Source organism: Cygnus olor, chromosome 17, assembly GCF_009769625.2.
Source record: "Cygnus olor isolate bCygOlo1 chromosome 17, bCygOlo1.pri.v2, whole genome shotgun sequence".
NCBI classification, from domain to species: domain Eukaryota; kingdom Metazoa; phylum Chordata; class Aves; order Anseriformes; family Anatidae; genus Cygnus; species Cygnus olor.
Window position 1 is genome coordinate 12,118,420 of NC_049185.1, and position 17,589 is coordinate 12,136,008.

The 17,589-nt window shown below is 48.1% G+C and overlaps 1 protein-coding gene across 17 annotated transcripts in view; it reads left to right on the forward strand.

Moving 5' to 3' along the window:
* Positions 1 to 17,589, forward strand: part of PITPNM2 (phosphatidylinositol transfer protein membrane associated 2) — a 136,020-nt gene that overhangs the window by 26,156 nt on the left and 92,275 nt on the right. Inside the window, exon 3 of one of the 17 annotated variants that reach the window (XM_040577523.1) lies at positions 14,047 to 14,202. The exons of the other annotated variants lie outside the window; for them this stretch is intronic. The gene's annotated coding sequence lies outside the window, so the exon portion shown is untranslated. The remainder of the gene's footprint in view (positions 1 to 14,046; positions 14,203 to 17,589) is intronic. 17 annotated transcript variants of the gene reach the window in all.

The window sequence follows — 17,589 nt, forward strand, 5'->3', positions numbered from 1 at the left end:
TGGGAAGGCTTCCGCGCTGAGGCTCCTGTGGCGTTGTTGCTTGGCTGTGGAGACCTGGCTAGGTGTCTGCTGCTGACTCATCCTTCCTGCAGATCTTCTCGTAAAAGCAAAACGCATCGTCCATAGATTACGAGTAGCTCCATTCTTCCTCCTACAGGGAGTGACACCGGTTGGAAATCGATCGCACCTTATCCAAAGCGTTGCAAACGTAATAATTAAGATCTACTTAATTTCTGCGCTTGATAGGTGGGGAGACGGCAGTGTGTTCTTTGAGACTGTGCTTTGTCTTTTGAAAATAATCTTACCAATTTTACACAAATGCTGTATTACAGCCCGCCCTTGTTAGCCACTGATTAGAGGGTCCTTTGTGAAGTGTTGTCTGTTGCTGACATAATTTAATTAATATGAAACCAGTGAAATTCCTATGGAAACAAAACAGGAGCAAATTGAATACCAGATAAATGCGTGTTCTGGACTACGAAAGTGAACACAAAACTAATTTCTTAATGGGACCACTAGAAGAGCAAACAAATCTACGAAGCTGTGGTTGTGTGCCTCAGCTAGAAATGTGTGTTTGTGGATATAATTAAACTTCAGTTAATAACATATTGTCCTCGGTCTTGGCGAAGAACTGGATTTGGGCTGTAGCTAAGTGCCCGAAGTGTTCTGCTAGATTAGCTTCTCCGTACAGCTGGCCCAGGGCTTTCGTGGCACTTGGGGATTTGGGGTGGCTGGCTTGCGTTTCGGCTCGTTCCTCGCGTGGCTCCGAGAGTGTGACAAACCCTTTTGTGCAGAGGGATGCTGGAGGAATGGGCTGCTGGCCCCGTCCCTGACCCGCCGTGGGAGGCGGTGGGCGAGCTGGGAAGGCAGCCTTCAGCAGCCGTGCGTGAGGAAGGGTGAAGTGTGAAGGTGATGCTTCATGATTCACTTTTTGCATTGCAAATCCTGTTTCGTAAGTAATCTGCTTCCACCGATGCATTAAATGATTTATTATCTCAGGGCTTTTCTTCACCCTGGAAAAAAACAAAAGGCGATCAGCGTTTTTTTAAAGCTCCGCGCTGAATATTATATGATTAAGTTGTAATTTTGAAGTGACGCATTTGGGCACGTAATTTTCAAGACCATCTTTGGTTTCGGGGATCATAAATGCTGGTTCCAGCTGTAATGAAGTGCTGGGCTACTTAATATGCTCCTATCATTGTGTGTGTCTTTTTGTTCAAATTATTAAATCACGGTAGCTATGACTATAATAACGCGGTTGTTTTATGTCTTGGAACAGGGGAAAATAATTTTATTTAGCAGGAATAATGCAATTGTAACATGCCTCTGGGTTGGAGTTAAAGGGGGAGGTGGTGCAGGTGGTTGGCAAGCCAGCGCTGCTCACCATGACTTTCTGCAGAAATTCCGCTGCCGTGGAGCCGCAGCGTGTTTGTTCGTGATGGGACGGCTCGTGAGCAAACACCGGGGTGTTGAGGAGTGGAAGCAGTAGAAAAATACTATGGCTGTGAGATGCCAGCTGTTACAGGCAGCAGCCCGGGTAAGTGGCTCAGACAGGGGCTGAGCACTGGATGTGAGATGCCGGCCACCCCGGGCAGAGCATTTCTTGGCACCTCTGATGGCCGTCCGCAGGTAAGCAGCTGGCTGCCTCTGTGGTTTTACAAAGCACGGTGGCAGGGAAGGACTCCGAGATCCTCTGGTGCAAAATGCTTTGAAAATAAAGTATTTATTTCCCCTTTTTGAAGGGGAAAGGTGCATTATGGTTTCTTGAATCAGGATGACTGCACCAATTCAAATGTAATTTGATGAATGAAGTATAAAGGCCCAGGGAATGACCTCCTGTAAAATACAGTGCCTGAATCATTTGAGCTTTAAAGCTTGCTCCATATCTCTGTGTTTCCTGCTCGTGCTGTTCATTAAAGTAGTCTCCTGTGCCCTGTTGTTTTGGGGTTGATAATAGATAGCTAAGTGGTGCAGGCTGAAAAGACGGTTTCTGTATAAATAAAGCGCTGTGCTTTTCTATGCATAAAGTGCCTTGTGGATATAAGGGGCAGAAACCCTTCTGATTTTTACTCCTTTGTGTTTGTAGCTGGGCCCTGACGTGAATTTGTGCTCTTTGCCTGCCCTTCAATACCCAGTTCCTTGTGGCTTCCCTTCTTCTTGCAAAACCTTGCGCTTCCCTGGCCACAGGGCAGCCTGTGGTTCCTTTCCAAAGGGATTGTGAGGATTTTACGAGCTCTTGGGAACTCAAGGGTGTGACCAGCTTACAAGCGAGGGTGAAGGTTTTTTTTTTTTTTTTTCCTCTCTGGTTTGGGGCTAAACATATCTTGAATATGTTTGACACTTCCGATTGCCAGCATATCAGCAGGAATCTATTTTTCCACTGTAGATAGGTCCCAGCATAATCTGAGACTCTTGCTAGGGCTGCCCACAAAGTTTTGCCGGTCCTCCCCTGAGGACCGGGTGTAGGAAGCAATAAAACTTTATTAGAGTTAGTTCCTTTATTCTTGGTAAACTCCTTATGAGGAGTGTGTTTATGTATTTGAAGGACAGTGGAACAAAAGTTGCCAGGCTGGGCTTTGCTTGAGGAAAAACCGATGTTATTCCCTGCCCTGCCAGCTCTTGGCCCAGGGCTGCTGCTTCTGCCTCTGTCCCCATGGGCGCACCGGAGCCTGAATCAGGCAGCCTGGCTTTGTCCAGGCTGCTTCTCTGCAGCAGTGTGATGTCCTTCTGCAGGGCTCTCACACCACCAGGGTTGTAGGATGGGCAGTGCTCCTTTCCTCAGGCGCTTCGTCGTGCCACGCAGCTGCTCTCAAGCTCTTGTCTGGGGGTCTGTACCTGGGAGGCTACGCGTGCTCGCCCCGCTGCAAGTGCAGCCCCAGGGCGCACGATGTGCTCCATCACCACCTGCTGCAAAAGTGTGAAATAAAGGGGGGGTTTCCAGGCATTTTGAGCTCTGGATAGGAACCTGTCGGTGCGTTCCCTGCGTGGCCCTACTGATAGCTCTGCGGGGTTTCTGCAGGCTGGCTGCCCCGCACGCACTCTTGAAGTAGGGCACTGGCCAAGAGATCCGGGCTGGCAGCGACATGGAGCTGGCAGAGAGCAGCCCGAGCAGGTAGGAACTGTCAGGAGCTCTGGGAAATTAGAGGGGAATCTTTTTTTGTCCTTTTTTTCTTTTTTTTTCTTTTCTGGGATATGCCAAGAATAGGCGATTCGGACAGGGAATACCTGGCATGGCACGATGGCAACTTAGCTAGCTGCCCTAGCAGGATGCTTTTGCCAGGAGCCTTTGGGCCTATTATTCTTAGTGTAAATAAAACTAACTAACTAAAATAATTGCTACTATAAATAAAGCTAAATGAGTATGTGTATCTTGAGTCTCTGACTGTGCCTTACGTGTTCAGCATTTCTTCCTTTTTACCTCTGCAAGCAGTTAGTGGAGAAGGAAAGGGCCAGTGATGGGTACAGACGTCAGCCAGGCAGCGAGAAGGCCCCTAATAACTTTCTCCCAAGATGAAAGCTGCATTTGTATGGTCTGAATTTCTTTATTTTACTGTCTCCCTGGTGGGGAAAAATTACTTGTGATGATAGTTGGTAGGCCAGCTCCTGTTGGGAAACACTGAATGGGAGGAAGGACTTATTAAAGGAAATCTGTAGTAAATTCCTTGATAAGTGCTTTTTTTTTAATTTTTCTCTTATTCAAAGAGGTGGTTTATAACTAAGACCCCATTAGCACCAAGAGGTAATTTTGCTGTGGCAGTACCTTATTGAATGAAAGCATGGTAGTCAGTTTCTGGCTGGTGGCCTCAGGAACAGCCCCTGGATAATGCTGAACCTAGGGCTTTTATTTTTTTAGGGTTTTATTTTCTCTTTAAATAGAGGTTGGTGCAACTCCTTCCTATGTAGTTAATAGAACTTCACCTTGGTGAAGCACATGTCCGTATTTTGAATTACGCTTTTCATTTGCTGCGGCCAGTTCTAGTACTCTCTCCTTTCACCCCCAGGGTTTCTAGAAGGTTTCTTGACAGATCCAACCCCCTATCCCCACAACGCACAGACAAAAAAAGACGAAGAGCTCCTCTGCGTGCTGCTGTGCCTCACCTCTCGGGTGCTGCTAGGGAAATGCGGTGCTGGTTTTTGCATAGGGTACTAAATTTAGAGGAGCAGAACTACACTGTGAAGAGGCCTGGTCTGGTTCCTGCCCACAGCTGTCCCTGCACCAAGGAGCAGTCAGAGCTCCTCGGTGTAAAACCTTCTGCACCCAACACAGATTAACTAGTAAGGGATGCTAAGCACTCTGCTTCCCTTATGTGAAGTGGGTTTTGCTACTTCTGGCTTGAGTACTCAATAATAATTGATCTATATTTGAACAAATTGCCAAATTTTTCCTAGGGTAGTGGTGAAGAGATGTGGGAGAAGCATATAACAAAAAGAGTATCTCAAGGACTGAGAATTGCTGCTGGAACTGAGTACCACTTAGGTTTAAAATATCTCGTTTGCTCAAAGAAATGGTAATGTGTTCCCAAATATCTCCACCCTAGCTGTTGTTTCTGCAGGATGGCTAATGCAAAATCTCTTCTGCTGGGGAGGAAAAAAAACGGTGAGGAAGGTCATGTGTATTTTGCATCTTCCCTCTTTTTCCCCCTCCCTTCAGCCTCCAGTTAAAGCATGTTTGGGCTCGAGTCCCCTGAGCTACCCAGGTGCAGAGGATATTATGGATTCCCCATATTGCCAGCCCTAATTTTAGCTACATTCAGCATAGTTCATGCCAATACTCACCCACTTGCATTTGCACTTTTGGTAGCAGTCATTACACAGTGTGAGCTTCACACATGTGCCGCTTCTCCTGCAGCTCAGCTGGCAGCAGCGACGTGTGTTCCCCACAATAAAATAGTGGGGTTTGCGTGGGCAAGGGGCTGGTGGGAGGACACACGCACGTGAGCAGGTCCCTGCGGAGCGCTGCCGCTCTGCTGCGCTTGTTGCAGCCCGTTGGAGGGAATTGGACGGGGGGAGAGGTCTGTAATTCCCTTTTGCTGCTCACTGGAGTGGAGAAATGGCTCTGCGTTGCGTGTTATGTTCTCTCGTGCACTTTCACTGTGAGAGGGCTCCCAGTCCAATTTGTCAAGGCAGAAACTTGACGTGAGTCCAAATGCACTTGACAATAGTCTCTCTGCTGTCAAAACCTCTCCTTCTGTGATAAAAACAAAGCTCCTGAGTAATGCTCCTCCTTCCTTCCTATGGCTCTTAAGAAAAGAAAGACTCAGCATCCTGGAGTTGTTCTGGGGAATTTTTTTTTATATTCAAAATGCTTGCACATTTTTCCCTTTAGAAATTTGACAGAGCAGTGCATTCAAAACAAAGATAGCCACAGAGAAATGATTTGGATTTATGCTTTCTTTAATTGGACCACATAAGATTTTATTTACTGATAGTGTCCAAAGGGAGCTGCAGAATATTGCAGAAAGAGTGAATGTGTCCATTGTGGTAATATGCTTTTGATAAATGCATTATGGCATAGTTATGAAGTCAGGAAGAAGCCTTAATTACTGTTATGAAGCCATTAGAGTCTAAAGCAGCAATCCGAGCTCTTGTTGCAATCGCATTTTATATTTCTTTCACTGAAGGCCTTAGCACAAAAAAAGCGCTTGTTTTAGGAGGATAACTTCATTTCATTTCCTTTGCCTTTTTTAAACGGTGCAGAAGTGACAGTGGGTACTTGTGTATGATAGGAGTGAGCTACAAGGATTCATGCAAAGAAATACAACTTTTTACACCCAGCACATACGCTCTAACCAGCAGGGAAGCCAAGGCCATACGAGCCACGGACTGGTTTCTGCTAATACCCCCGCTCATGTAGCGTAAGAAAGTGCTGAACTTCTTTCTCCCATCTTAAAAAGGCAAAGAGGGCAGGATTAGTCTCCAGGAACCCTGTGTAAAGCTTCCTATGGGGCTGGGAAAGGAGAAGGACTGCTCTCGAAAACTTTATTTTAATCAAAATTGCCGTGGAAGACCAGTCAGTGCTCTACACATGAGGCCAATGATGCGTCCAGCCTGGTCACCTCAGCACGGCGAGGAGCCTGCGCCGTCCCGCTGGGCTCCTCTGGCGGCAGCCCCAAAGCCAAGCATTTGGAGCCCATTGTTCACAGACCAAAAATGTGTGCAAGATGTGTTTAGCTTCCAGGTGTCGACTGGCTTTTCATTTCTTAACCTATACAGAGGAAGACCGTTCGATGCTCGGTCACCTGTTTTTGATGCTTTGTAAATGTTTGACTCTCAGTGCATTATTGATGGCAGATGTTAATTTAATAGAGTGAACTTTGTTACCTGTCAGGATATAAGCATCTTAATTTAAAAAGAGGGGGGAGAAAAAAAAAAGAAACCTGACAAAAATGTAGCTGTAAATCAAAGGTCAACAGGCATAACAGCGTGAAGGTATTGTTTGCTCAGTTGTTAAATTGATACTCTGATGCTTTCTTAAATGTAATATTTCTTTAGTGACAGGAAGGTTAAGTACAAGTTGTACTGTTATGCGAAAGGAGTAATGAACCTTATTTATTAGTGTTTTTCTAAAGCTGATTGCTTAAAATAATCGCAAGTGCAACGCGGTAGTGCCGATGCCTTTCCCTGTGGCTCTGGGAAGTGGCTGGCTGGTTTGGGCCCCTCATGCCATTCCGGCTCCACGCGGGCTTCATGCTGGCTCCGATCTGTCCTCAGTTTGGGATCTGACCCGTGGCTGACTGGGGAAGAAGTGGGGCCCTTTGTTCATAAGCTTCAGGTTAAGAAAAGAGCACCTGGAAGAGCCCTCTCCAGGAGCAGGTATGTCCTGGATGTACCGAGCCTCCTGGCGTGGGCAGGCCGTGGGGATGCCGCGTTGTGTTGCGGGGGGACGAGTCTCGGGCAGTGCTGTTTGTAAGGAGTACAGGATTCAGGCTCGGCAGTCGGAAAGATAATTTTAGAAATCTCAACAACGTTAGAACAGTTTCTTCCTTTTGCAAAAGTGTGTTTATCTTTGTTGTGGGACAAGGTTTAGTGCGGTGGACGCAGCCTGTCCCCTCAGACTGTTTTTCTGGTTTGGTTCAGTTATCGGTAATAAGCCAAAACAACCCCCCCCGAACATTTAACTGTTCCAAGGCTGTCTGGTTTTTTTCTCTGTTCAGCTTTCAGCATACTGAGCTGGGGAAGGTGATGATGACAAATATTACTGCCTTGTTTCCAAAAGCTGTTGGGTAAGATCTCTCACTGCAGCATCTGAAGCATTACCCGAAATATTCAGAACTGTTATAACAACATCTCTGGTGTAGTTTTTCTTTTCCAAAAGTCTTTCCCTTCCCCCTACTTCTGGTAGAAAACGCTAATTAGCAGAGAGATTCAGGTGAATCATGCAGCAAATAGTGAGCGTAGAGATGCTCCCCTTCCCTCCGGATAGCAGTATTAATTCTCAGTGTACTGGCAGTGCTGCTGCATTTTTCATTATGTTTGTGCATTTCCAAATTTTAAATGTTTCTAGTTGTGATGGTTTGTCCTGATTGCTTGTTGGGACAGGCTTTGGTGTTCTGAAACTTGGGTTGATTTCTTGAAGCGGGGCATAAGGCATTAAAATTCTCAGAGCGCTGCGTCTCTTTACAGTGACAACGCTCCAGATGAAACCAAAGTACTACTGTTCGTGAGGAGATAAGCTAAGTACGGCTTCCTCTCCAGAGTACTCTGCTCCGAATAGCTCTGCGATTACAATTTTTATCTCTACTTGGTTAATCCAGTACACAGTGTTTTGAGCTGATGTCTAACTTACAGTCTAGTGCTGTTCCACAGTTTTCTGGTTTAAGACCATCACCAGAAGGTGCCCAGAGTCGCTGCAGTGGCATTGCTGGGTTTGCATTTCCATGGGCGGGCTTGAGGACAGGGACATGTCTGATGGGGGCTGCCCAGCCTGCCCTGGCCACAGTGGGAGGATTTTAACCCCCAGGGATGCTTCTCTTCTTGTGCTTGCCTTGGTGCCTGCCCTGTGGGCTTTGTTGACCAGAGAATGCCATGCAAGCCAGACTCAAAAGCTGAGACAGAGCAGTGAGGAAATGTTACCAGCACTCTCCTAATAAACCCTTGCCCTTTTTAAAATCCTCGAGAAATCTGGAGACCGTTGCAGGTGGTTAGCACGCCCCAGGCAGTGGCTCCTTTTCCTACCACTCGGTGCAGTGAGTGCTGCCATCCAGCGCTACGCACTTGCAGCCCTGTGCCCACCCCTCACCTCCTGCCCTGTCCTGGTCTGCTGGGGCTGTGTCCATCCCCGGTTTGGCTCCGTCCCTTGTGGAGTTTCCTGGGAAGTGTTTCACCCCAGCTGCACGCGTGTGTTAGCAGATGCTGAAACCAACCATTTGTCTTCAGGCATTTGGGGCAAACGCCAACAGAAAATGGCACAGAGGACGAAAAGTAAATTGGCCTTCTAAAATCCTTTCAGCTTTAAGTATTACAGATATAATTAGAAACAGAGGCAAGGATTATTATCCTATAAGTGCCTTTCTAGTCTGTTCTGCTTTTGTAACCTTTCTTTTTTCATCTGTCATTCTGTCTTGCTGCATTGTTTCTCCCTGCAGCCTGGCGTCTCCACCATCGTGTCCCGTTGCTGCCTTAACGCGTAGTACCGAGTCTGTTTGCTTTTTCCTCTATTTACGTCACAGCTGTCGTCTTTTGGCTCTGCATTGGTGTTCCCGTGAAGCCACCATCATTCAAACAAACAGGGAGTTCTTATCACTGCAAGAAAATAGAAAAGATGCCCTCTGCAACTGCTTGTTCCCAGCTGCCTGGGCTGGGCATCTTCCCCCTTTGCTACTTGATAAATTGATTGCTTTTTAAAAAAAAAAAAAAAAGGGGCAAAAACCACCATCAAATGCATGCAGTTGCCAACTAGCAGGTTCCCTTCTGCTCACGAGGGGCTGCATCTCCCTACCCTGATGGGCTAGGGGGGAACCAAGGTGGGGGAAAACAAAACAAAATAAAAGAGCAGATGTGCAAAAGCCCCCAAGTGTGCTCATGTGGCAGAGCCCTTGCCTGCCTCTGCGCGGTGCCCAGGGGCGCTGGGGAGCCTGGAGCCACCTGACACAGCGTCAGGGTGCTGCTCTCCAAAGATCTTTGTTCAGGACCCTGCTGCTTTTCTTCCCAAAAGGTATCACATCAGGTGGGACTGTCCGTGGGAGCTGTGCCCCATAGTGCCTTTATACCTGATTTTCTCCTACGCAGCTTGTGTCAGTGTTCGGTGCGCGCTGGGGATGTGCAGCAGCCCCAAGCCTGGGCTCTGAAGCACGGTGGCTTGGGCACCCTGAAGGGAATGGCAACTGCTTTTAAAACAAACAAAACTCCTAAAATGTTCTCTCTCGTTATTTCTCGGATACAACTGCGATGTTCAGCCTTACCCAAAGGGAAATCGATGGTGTGTTTGGACTCCCTGTTGCTTTCCGTGTATGTGAGTGTGTTTATCTTATTTAAGGAGTTGGTACATAATCAGTCTTAAAATTAACTGACTGCCTGTTGACTTGTCACCCTGTGAATGAAAACACATTGCTTGTAATTTGTTTGACATTATTCTGTCCTGTTGTCAGGCTTCTAATTACATTTAGAACATAACCCAGATGTCTGTCTGTCTCTTCCTGTCTCTTTTATTATTATTATTTATCTCTCCTATTGTAAAACATGGGAGGATCTATTTCTTTGAAGTGATAGAAGTCTATCTGTTCCTGTCTTCTCAAGAGATTAGTTCGTGGTTGCAGGTTTTTCTTTTAAAAGCCTGGCTCCTTGTGAAAGGTGTGAGTTTGGGCATCCGGAACTGTTAGTCCTGCGTGACTTTGGATCTGACTTTCTGTATGCTTTAGGGGTATTGAAGCGTGTCTGCATCTGTGTTAAAATGTTTCTCTAGATACCACTGTCTAAAAATGATCGCATTCCCCACCTTATTTATTTTTAAAGAAGAGATAAATTGCTTTTGCTTTTAGAAGATTAAAATATTAATGTATTTAAATATAACAGTGAAAGACAGGCGAGGCAGACGGGGTTGCCCTTTCAAAATGTGCACAAATGAGCAATCTCTTATTGACTCCACTGGATAAGCACGTAATGCTCCTTGCCAACATTGGCTTTTGATAATTAGCTACGGGAAAACTCAAGCTGCTCAACGTGAGGTTTTATTGCTCTGAAGCTATCCTATAACTTAGAAGCTGGTGGCTCTAGGAAAACTTAAGCACCAGAAGCACAATTTTCCAGTAGCACCCTGGGTCACCAGTGTACTCGGGGCCCGCTTCCCAAAAGCATTAAGCCACTTAAACGTCAAGAGGCTGCTACTTTCTTAACAGGACTTCTGAACACTTTGCCTCTGATCCCACTTAGAGAAAGCCCCAAACAAGCTCCTTTCCCCATGTGGTGGGGCTTTTTTAGCTGATCTAAATTTCCAAGGCGATGGGCATGTGTGGAAACTGTTCTCAGGTATAAGAGACTTGATTCTTCGTCCCTGAGATGTACTTTTTTTTTTTTTTTTTGGTATTGTTGATCACCAGCTTTCTTAGCTCCTGCTTGTGAAAGATTACTATTATATTTAAATGCTGTTACCTTTAGAGAAAATAGTCTGATCTGGCTGGCTCCAGCAGGGGACAGTTTTTTTTTCTGTTCCGCAGAACTATTCTCAAACAGAGTTCATGGTAGGGGAGAAGGAAAAGCATGGGAAGGGCTCAGTGGGTTGCCTTAGGAAAAGAAAAACTCCAACGTAAGAATAAAAGAAATAAAGCGTGCGTTCAGTACGAGTTATATTTGTGAGGCGGGGTATAGAGACTGCCAATTACTATGCGGTCCCTGCCATTAAATGCAAATACATCCCTCGTTTTCCCTCTGCATCCTGACCAAGAGGATTTTAATAAGGGTGCCTAGCTTGAAGCAAGCTGGGTTTTGTGTTGCCTCTCATCTGCAGTGGTGCTTTCTGATCTGCAGCTGTTGTTGCGCGGGGCTTGGGCATGGGTTAGACCTGCTGCCTGCAGTGACGGGCTCCTGGACGTGTGACGGATGGTCCTGTTCTGAATCCGGAGCACAGCTGTGAGGGAACCCTATGCCAGGGACAAAAGCCAAGCCCCAGGCTTTCGTGGTGGAAGAGGCGCCTCCCTGGAGGGACAGAACTGATGGCAGCGCCTGGCCCGGCCGAAACGCTGCTGGGGTTTGTGCTGGGCGCCTCGTGGTGGAGGTCGGAGCTGGGAGAAGGGCTGGAGGGAAGGATGTTGTCACTTGGAGTTCCTCTCTAATCCCTTCCTGCCTCTGCTGGCAGCTAAAGGGGGAGGAAGGGCACTGGTGCCTCTGGGCAGCCTGGCCCGAGCCCGGCTGCCTGCTCAGTCAAGGGTCTGCTGGCCCCAGCTGCCTCTGAAGATCTCGGCCTTTATAGGAGCTGACAAACAAGAATTAATTGATGACTCACCAGCCCAATAATGTCAGAAATGCTAGTTTTATTTTGCTGTTCCTGCATGTTCTTCGACCTGTAACTGCTTTATGTGGGTTTTAGCCTGGAGAGAGGTTACTGCGCCCATGTAAAGCAGAGGATGAAAATCGAGAGTATGCGCTCCTGGAAGAGAAGTGCCCGCAATGCGGTGCGATGCTCCAGGTGGATCGGTTCCCTTTGTGCAGCAGGAGGGAGCGGGGGATTGCTGAAGCCTTTTCGTGAGAAGCTGCTTTCAGTCTGAGCAGCTGGCGGAGCAGGGTTTCTCTAAAGGTGGAGGTGTGCTGGGCTTCGCTTGCTTTTTCTCCTGAAGCAGCACAAACCCTGCCTGTGCTCCCTGCCGACGTTTGTAGTCACAACTTCAGGAAAGCTGTCAGCACGTGTGTTTGCAGGTTTGGGGCTTAAAGTGACAAAATTGGTTCTTGGACTGAGGGGGATAAGTTCTTGAAATGACAGTGGAACAAGAACGTGATATGGCAATATGGCAGTTACAGGGGGAAAATCTTAACAGAAGAAAAAAGGTTAGTTTACAGTTGAGCTAATGAGGTAAGGAATTAAGAAGATACGATAGCAAATTTCTTGACTTGTCTTTGTATTTATTACTTACTGTGTTCCCTGAAGAGAATTCCCCTTGGCATGTTAAGCCCCGAGCAGAGGCCGTGTCCAGCCCAAGCTGCGGGCTGGGGAACACGGCGAGGAAGCGTTGAACCCTCGGCACCGCTGCCTGAGCACCCTGCATCGTGCGTCCTCCTCTGTGTTTGCTTTGTTCTGGGCAATCTGTCTCCTGTGACAATACATTAAATGTCTAAACTCTCTAGATCGTGTGGTTTTATTTGTTTTTGTTTGGTTTCTACCTTGACTTTCCTCCTCCTGTTAGCCCCAGTAAGCTCGGCTATTGCTCGTGTCGCGTATGTGGCGTTCAGCCTCTCCTACCCTCTTCCTCTCCCGCTGTGACAAGAGTAGCTGTTTGATCATTTTCGTTAAGAATCTTACCTTTGCAACTGCAGCCTTCTGGAGGGAAAAAAAAAAAAATACACCAAAGCCAAAGAAATCCCCTAAACCGTGAAGAAAAAAAACAAAACAAACCCCAAGCCAATGAAGAAACGTCGATTCCATTTAAATACATAACACACATGCTCGGGCTTTCTCTCGGTACCTGCTATCTAATTTCCCTTCTCTCAATAGCCCTGAATAACGCAGGGATCTTTTCTCTGTTTGAGCTTCGCTGTTTATGAATAGAGCAAGTCTTATCTGGAGCCTTGTGAATGCTTACAAGTGCGAGGCGTGCTCAGATGAGCAATGTGCATAAATAGCGAGTAGTTGAAGGACCGGGTCCTCGGAATAACAATTGCCAAGAGCTGACCCTGTTGAATACTTGATGCAGCAACTGGCTTTCGTGCTTGCCAGCTCTTTGGGTGCTGGCTCTGGCTGGGGTAAGGGGTAACCTGCAGGTTATGGGATTTGTCCCGCAGAATGGGGTTCAGCCGGAGCTGAACTCAAGGTGATCTCCTTCTCCTGAGTCCTGCTGCTCTTTCCAGGCTTTCAGTAGGGTGATCTTTAGAAATGGTGCTGAGGGCACCTGCAATAGGGTGGTGATTTATTTTTGTCTGTAATCAGTGTTGCTGGCGGAGTCATCCTCCTGCTGCCCCGCTTTCTCCTTTACATCAGGCTGATTTTTCAGGAGTAATCCTCGGCGCGCTCACCTACAAAAGGCTCGCAGGACTGGCTCTGGCTTTGACACGATCCTCTCTAATGCCCTTCCTCCTCTTACTGCAGCCCTCCTGTACGTGTTTGCTGTACCAGATGTCAGCATCACACTTGACATTCCTCTGTATCCCTGAGCTGTAAGGGAGAAGGCAGGAGAGCTCATTAACCTGTGCAGGGCTCCTCTGAAAGGGGAGAGCTGCCTCCCCGGCCTCGGGATGCGAGATGGCCAAGCTGTGCCGGCACGACAAAAGCATCTCCTCTAAGCACTTCCCAATCCTTCAAGGAAAAGGTCACAGCAGTACAAAGTTGTTGGTTATTTAATTACTGTTACCACACCGTGTGTTTAGGGCAGCATTTTAAGTGTCATTGGCACGTGGGATTTGGCAAACTCATTACTTAGATCCTGCTTGTAACAATTCCTGGGTCTTCCTGGCCCTACCTGTGGAAAATAACCCATTTATACCATCTTGAAAGGAGGGAGAGGAGGCTTGAGAGAGAGCCTGCTGAGGCCAGGCTGTTTCAAAATCAGTGGTGCTGTTGCTGAAGCTCTCATTTTCTGCTGGGTGCCTGGGACTTTTGTTAGCCTAAAAGATCTGATGCACTGCTTTCGGCGCAGGATAAGCACAGAAGTGCCCTTAGCTGCGTTTCCAGGAGGCAGCTAACACACACACACGTTATCTCTGTAACATTTCAGCGATGATAAGGCATCTGTAGCTCTTTCCGTGACACAGGTTAGTAAATCCAGCAGCAGCCCTTTGCCTCGACCGTGCCTGCCTCGCAGAGTTCTGTGGCACTGCTTTTTGGCTCTGCTGCAGAAAATGGCGTGTAGCGGGCACAGTAGGATGTGGTGATGTAGAAATTAAACACAAGTTCTTGCGCTGCAGACTTGTTGGATGCCAGCTCCTCAGCTTCAGTCTTCCTTGGTCATCCCTGTGCTCGCCACCTGCTTCTCATCAAGGGCGCAGGCCAAAATGTGTCACTTCTTTGTTCTGATGGAAGCCTTTTGTTCTCCCTGTTCACACCCCGTGCACATTTTGAAGGTAACTTCCACCCTCTCCCTGGGGGAGGAGAGACGTGCTGCCAACGTGCACAGGGAGCACAGCACGGGGCTGGAGGGCTGCCAAGGAAATTGAAGCCTGGTTGGGAACAGCAGCAGCTCGACTTGGACACAGGCAACGTGTCGATCACACCACAATTAAGATAGATATCTCTGCAGGGTATTTCAGGTACTGCCCTAACCAGAACAGCTTTGTTGTTAATGCTGACCTTTTCCCTGCTCAACGGGCCGTCCGTCTGCAGCACCCCCTGGAAAGGTACAAGAGAAGTGTATCCTGACACCTGTTGCCAAAAATGGCCCCCTTTCCCCCTGCTGTAGGCTGTCTTCTGTGATGTTTTCCAAATGGCAACCCTAAGTATGCAAAGATGCGCGTGTTTCTGTGAGCACAGCTGCTGCTCTTGACCCATCTGCCAGAAATTCTGCTCTTCAGACGCAGCTTGCTTCCTCCTGATGTCTGTCTCCCTCTTCCATTGGAAACAAACATTTTAACACAGCTTTGCTTAATGCAAAAGAACAACTCTCCTTTTAAGGGCATGTTTCAGAGCACGAGTGTGTCCGAGGATGGGCTGAATCCGCTGTCAAATGGATGTTTTAGTTTGGACAACTGTACAAAGTATCTGTCGCTGTGGGAAATCTCTTCTTCCACTGCATAGAAATTCCTTGAGCAAGCATGTCTGGGCAATGCCTAACCCAATTAGTGTAGGATGAAGCTTCTTCCATTCTGTGTCCTCCCTCCTCCAACAAAACTGGGTCCCTGCTTTAACTTCAATGGGAGATGAGCGTTGCACCTTTCTCAGCAGCACAGCTGGTGCTGGTAAAGGTGAAAGACCAGCAACTCATTCCACTACTTAAAAGAAATGGGGTGCGTGGGAGAAAAAACACACGCACACAACCCACAGACCACGACTTTGAGTGCAGACTGCTTTTCCAACACCTGCCTCTCACCTCTGCTCGACGGGGCACGTAACTGAATTAGGGAGGGCCTGGATCACGCAGTCAGGCGTCTTCCCACATCATGGGCTTCTTGCTGCCAAGGACATGCTCGTGAGACGTCCTCTAATTCGGTTAGAAGTGCTCTTCCAGGAACTGTTATCATTAGAGAGGTTGAGATTCTGGAAACTGAGTGGATGCAGCCGTACAGGATAGTTAGCCCTTCCCTGAGTGCTAAAAACGTCTCTGGAGCGAGCTGCGTCCTCGTCCTGGTCTGGCTGCTGCTCTGGTGGCTGGGGACAGCGAGCTGTGTGCAGCTTCCCCTTCCTCTTCCCCTTCTTCTTCCCCTTCCCCTTTTCCTGGCCAGAAGCTGGAGCAGAGCGAGCTGCTTCCATCCCGCTGCACCTCTCTCCTCTTCGCCTTGCTGGTGCGGTGACTGCAGCTTCTTCACCGAGCCAGCCAGGCACCGTGGGGGCTTCTCATCCCAGCGGTTCCATCTCTGATGTGCGTAGGTCCCGCTGGACGGATGAAGATTGCTTTGGTTGATAGCGAGCGTTGCTGTGCCTGGATTTTAACGAAGCGAGCGCCTGATCGTGGCTGGGCTTCCTGCCTTACGGGGCCGTGCCTTGACGGGGAACAGGGAGAGACATGGGAAGAAAATCAGCAACCCCCGTTGGGCTCTCCCACTTAGCACCTCTTAACTCTGCTGCGAGCTTTGTCTTGTGGGCTGTGGGCTGTACAGTCTGCTTAGCCACCTCTGCCATTCAGTGTGTGCTTTCTTATTTTTTAAATAGAGGAGCGAGTGTGGAAAAGGAGCAACAACAGCTTCCTAAGCTTGAGGAGCAGCGCGGGAGGCGAGCAGCGGCTCCGGGGCAGCAGCCGTCGTGCCCGTGAAAGAGCTTCCTGAGCGCCCGCTGCCTGCGGGTTGATGCTGCATCTGCTGCTGCTGTGCCCAGAAAATATCTGGGCCTCTTTATTGTAATCGTGTTTGTGCGTTCAGACCAATTTTGATGGTTATGAAGGTTCAAAAAATCCCAGAGATCTTAATAAGCTAATTTGGTAACTGTTTGTGGCTTTTGTTGTTCCTCTTTGTTGTGAGGACAGAACTGGTTTGTACTGATGAGTGCTGCATGAAAATTATATTATTAGTAATTACTGGTAATTTCTTGTCTGGAAGCTTCAGGTTTGTGGGAGCACTTAAATCCATTTGCTTCTGTATTCCCTCTGGCTTTTGCAGTAATGTCTCTCGGCACCGTGTACCTCAAGACACTTCAGCAGTTCCCTTTTCTCCATGGCAACTTACCGTGGCGGTTCCTGTATCGCAGAGAGACAGTTTTCCCTTTTTGTGCCTGAACGGGGCTTTTCTGCCCGGCGTGTGTCCCCAAACCGGGCAGGCTCCTGGGGCCGAGGGAGCAGCACCGGGCCATGCCTCGGGGGGAGCATGGAGGGACCAGGGCAGGATCCCCCGGAGCATCACGTTTTCTCCTCCCCCCCTAATAAATTGTCATTTTTATTTTTTTTAAAGCACGGTGTGGTAATGTAATTGGTTCTGTCAGCTGGCAAAGCTAAGGATTAGTCACAGTGGCTTGTTTGCTTTCCTTCTAGAGAAGCTGGCATAAAGGTAAGAAGGGAAAAAGCGTGCCGTTACGCAAAAATCCCTGGAAAAAGCCAACCCGAAAAAGCCAACTTTTCAGAGAGAAATGGAGTATTGCTGTATTTGCTCTGCACGCAAGCATCACCTGGCTATTTTGTCTCGAATCCCTATTTTAGGTTTAAATTAGGGATGCTTCTGATTTTTTGAACTGGGTGTTGAAGGTAGCCTCGCCTGGCGTAGCAAAGTAAATGGAAATAAATGGAATTACGGCTCGCTTGTTAACTCTGAGAGTTGGGTTTTCCCTATATCAGGTATCGAGTCCTTTCATCAAAGAGCATCTTTAGAACGAGAACCACCTTTACCATAAAACGAGAACCATCCACTCAGACTGAGACTAGCAGGTGGCCTCCCCACAACCCATGCCTTCGGGCTTGGTTTGGTTCCTGGCATCCCAGTTCCTTCTAACCATGCCTCCATCTCCTTCCCTTCCATCTGCCCAAGCCTGGCCCACGTTAGCCTCAGCCTGGAGGAGCCAGACCAAGGGAACCATGGCCGGGGGCGAGAGGAGCAGATGGGACGAGGGCAGCCGAGGGTGGGTGGCCACGGCCCCACGGCAGCTCCGACGAGATGGGCTGCAACCCCCCCGAGAGCACCCAGCGAGTGTCTCCTGTGCGAGGCAGCTCCTGCGGCTGCTCCGGGCCTGTGTGAAACCAGCAGCCAGAAAAAACAGTGGCTTTTTTTTTTTTTTTTTACCCTTTTTTTATGTTTTGGGTTTTTTTTTTTTTTTGGCACTTCGTGCGGCGCTGAATAGAGTTGGAGTAAGTTCACCTACATTTCGGACCCGTT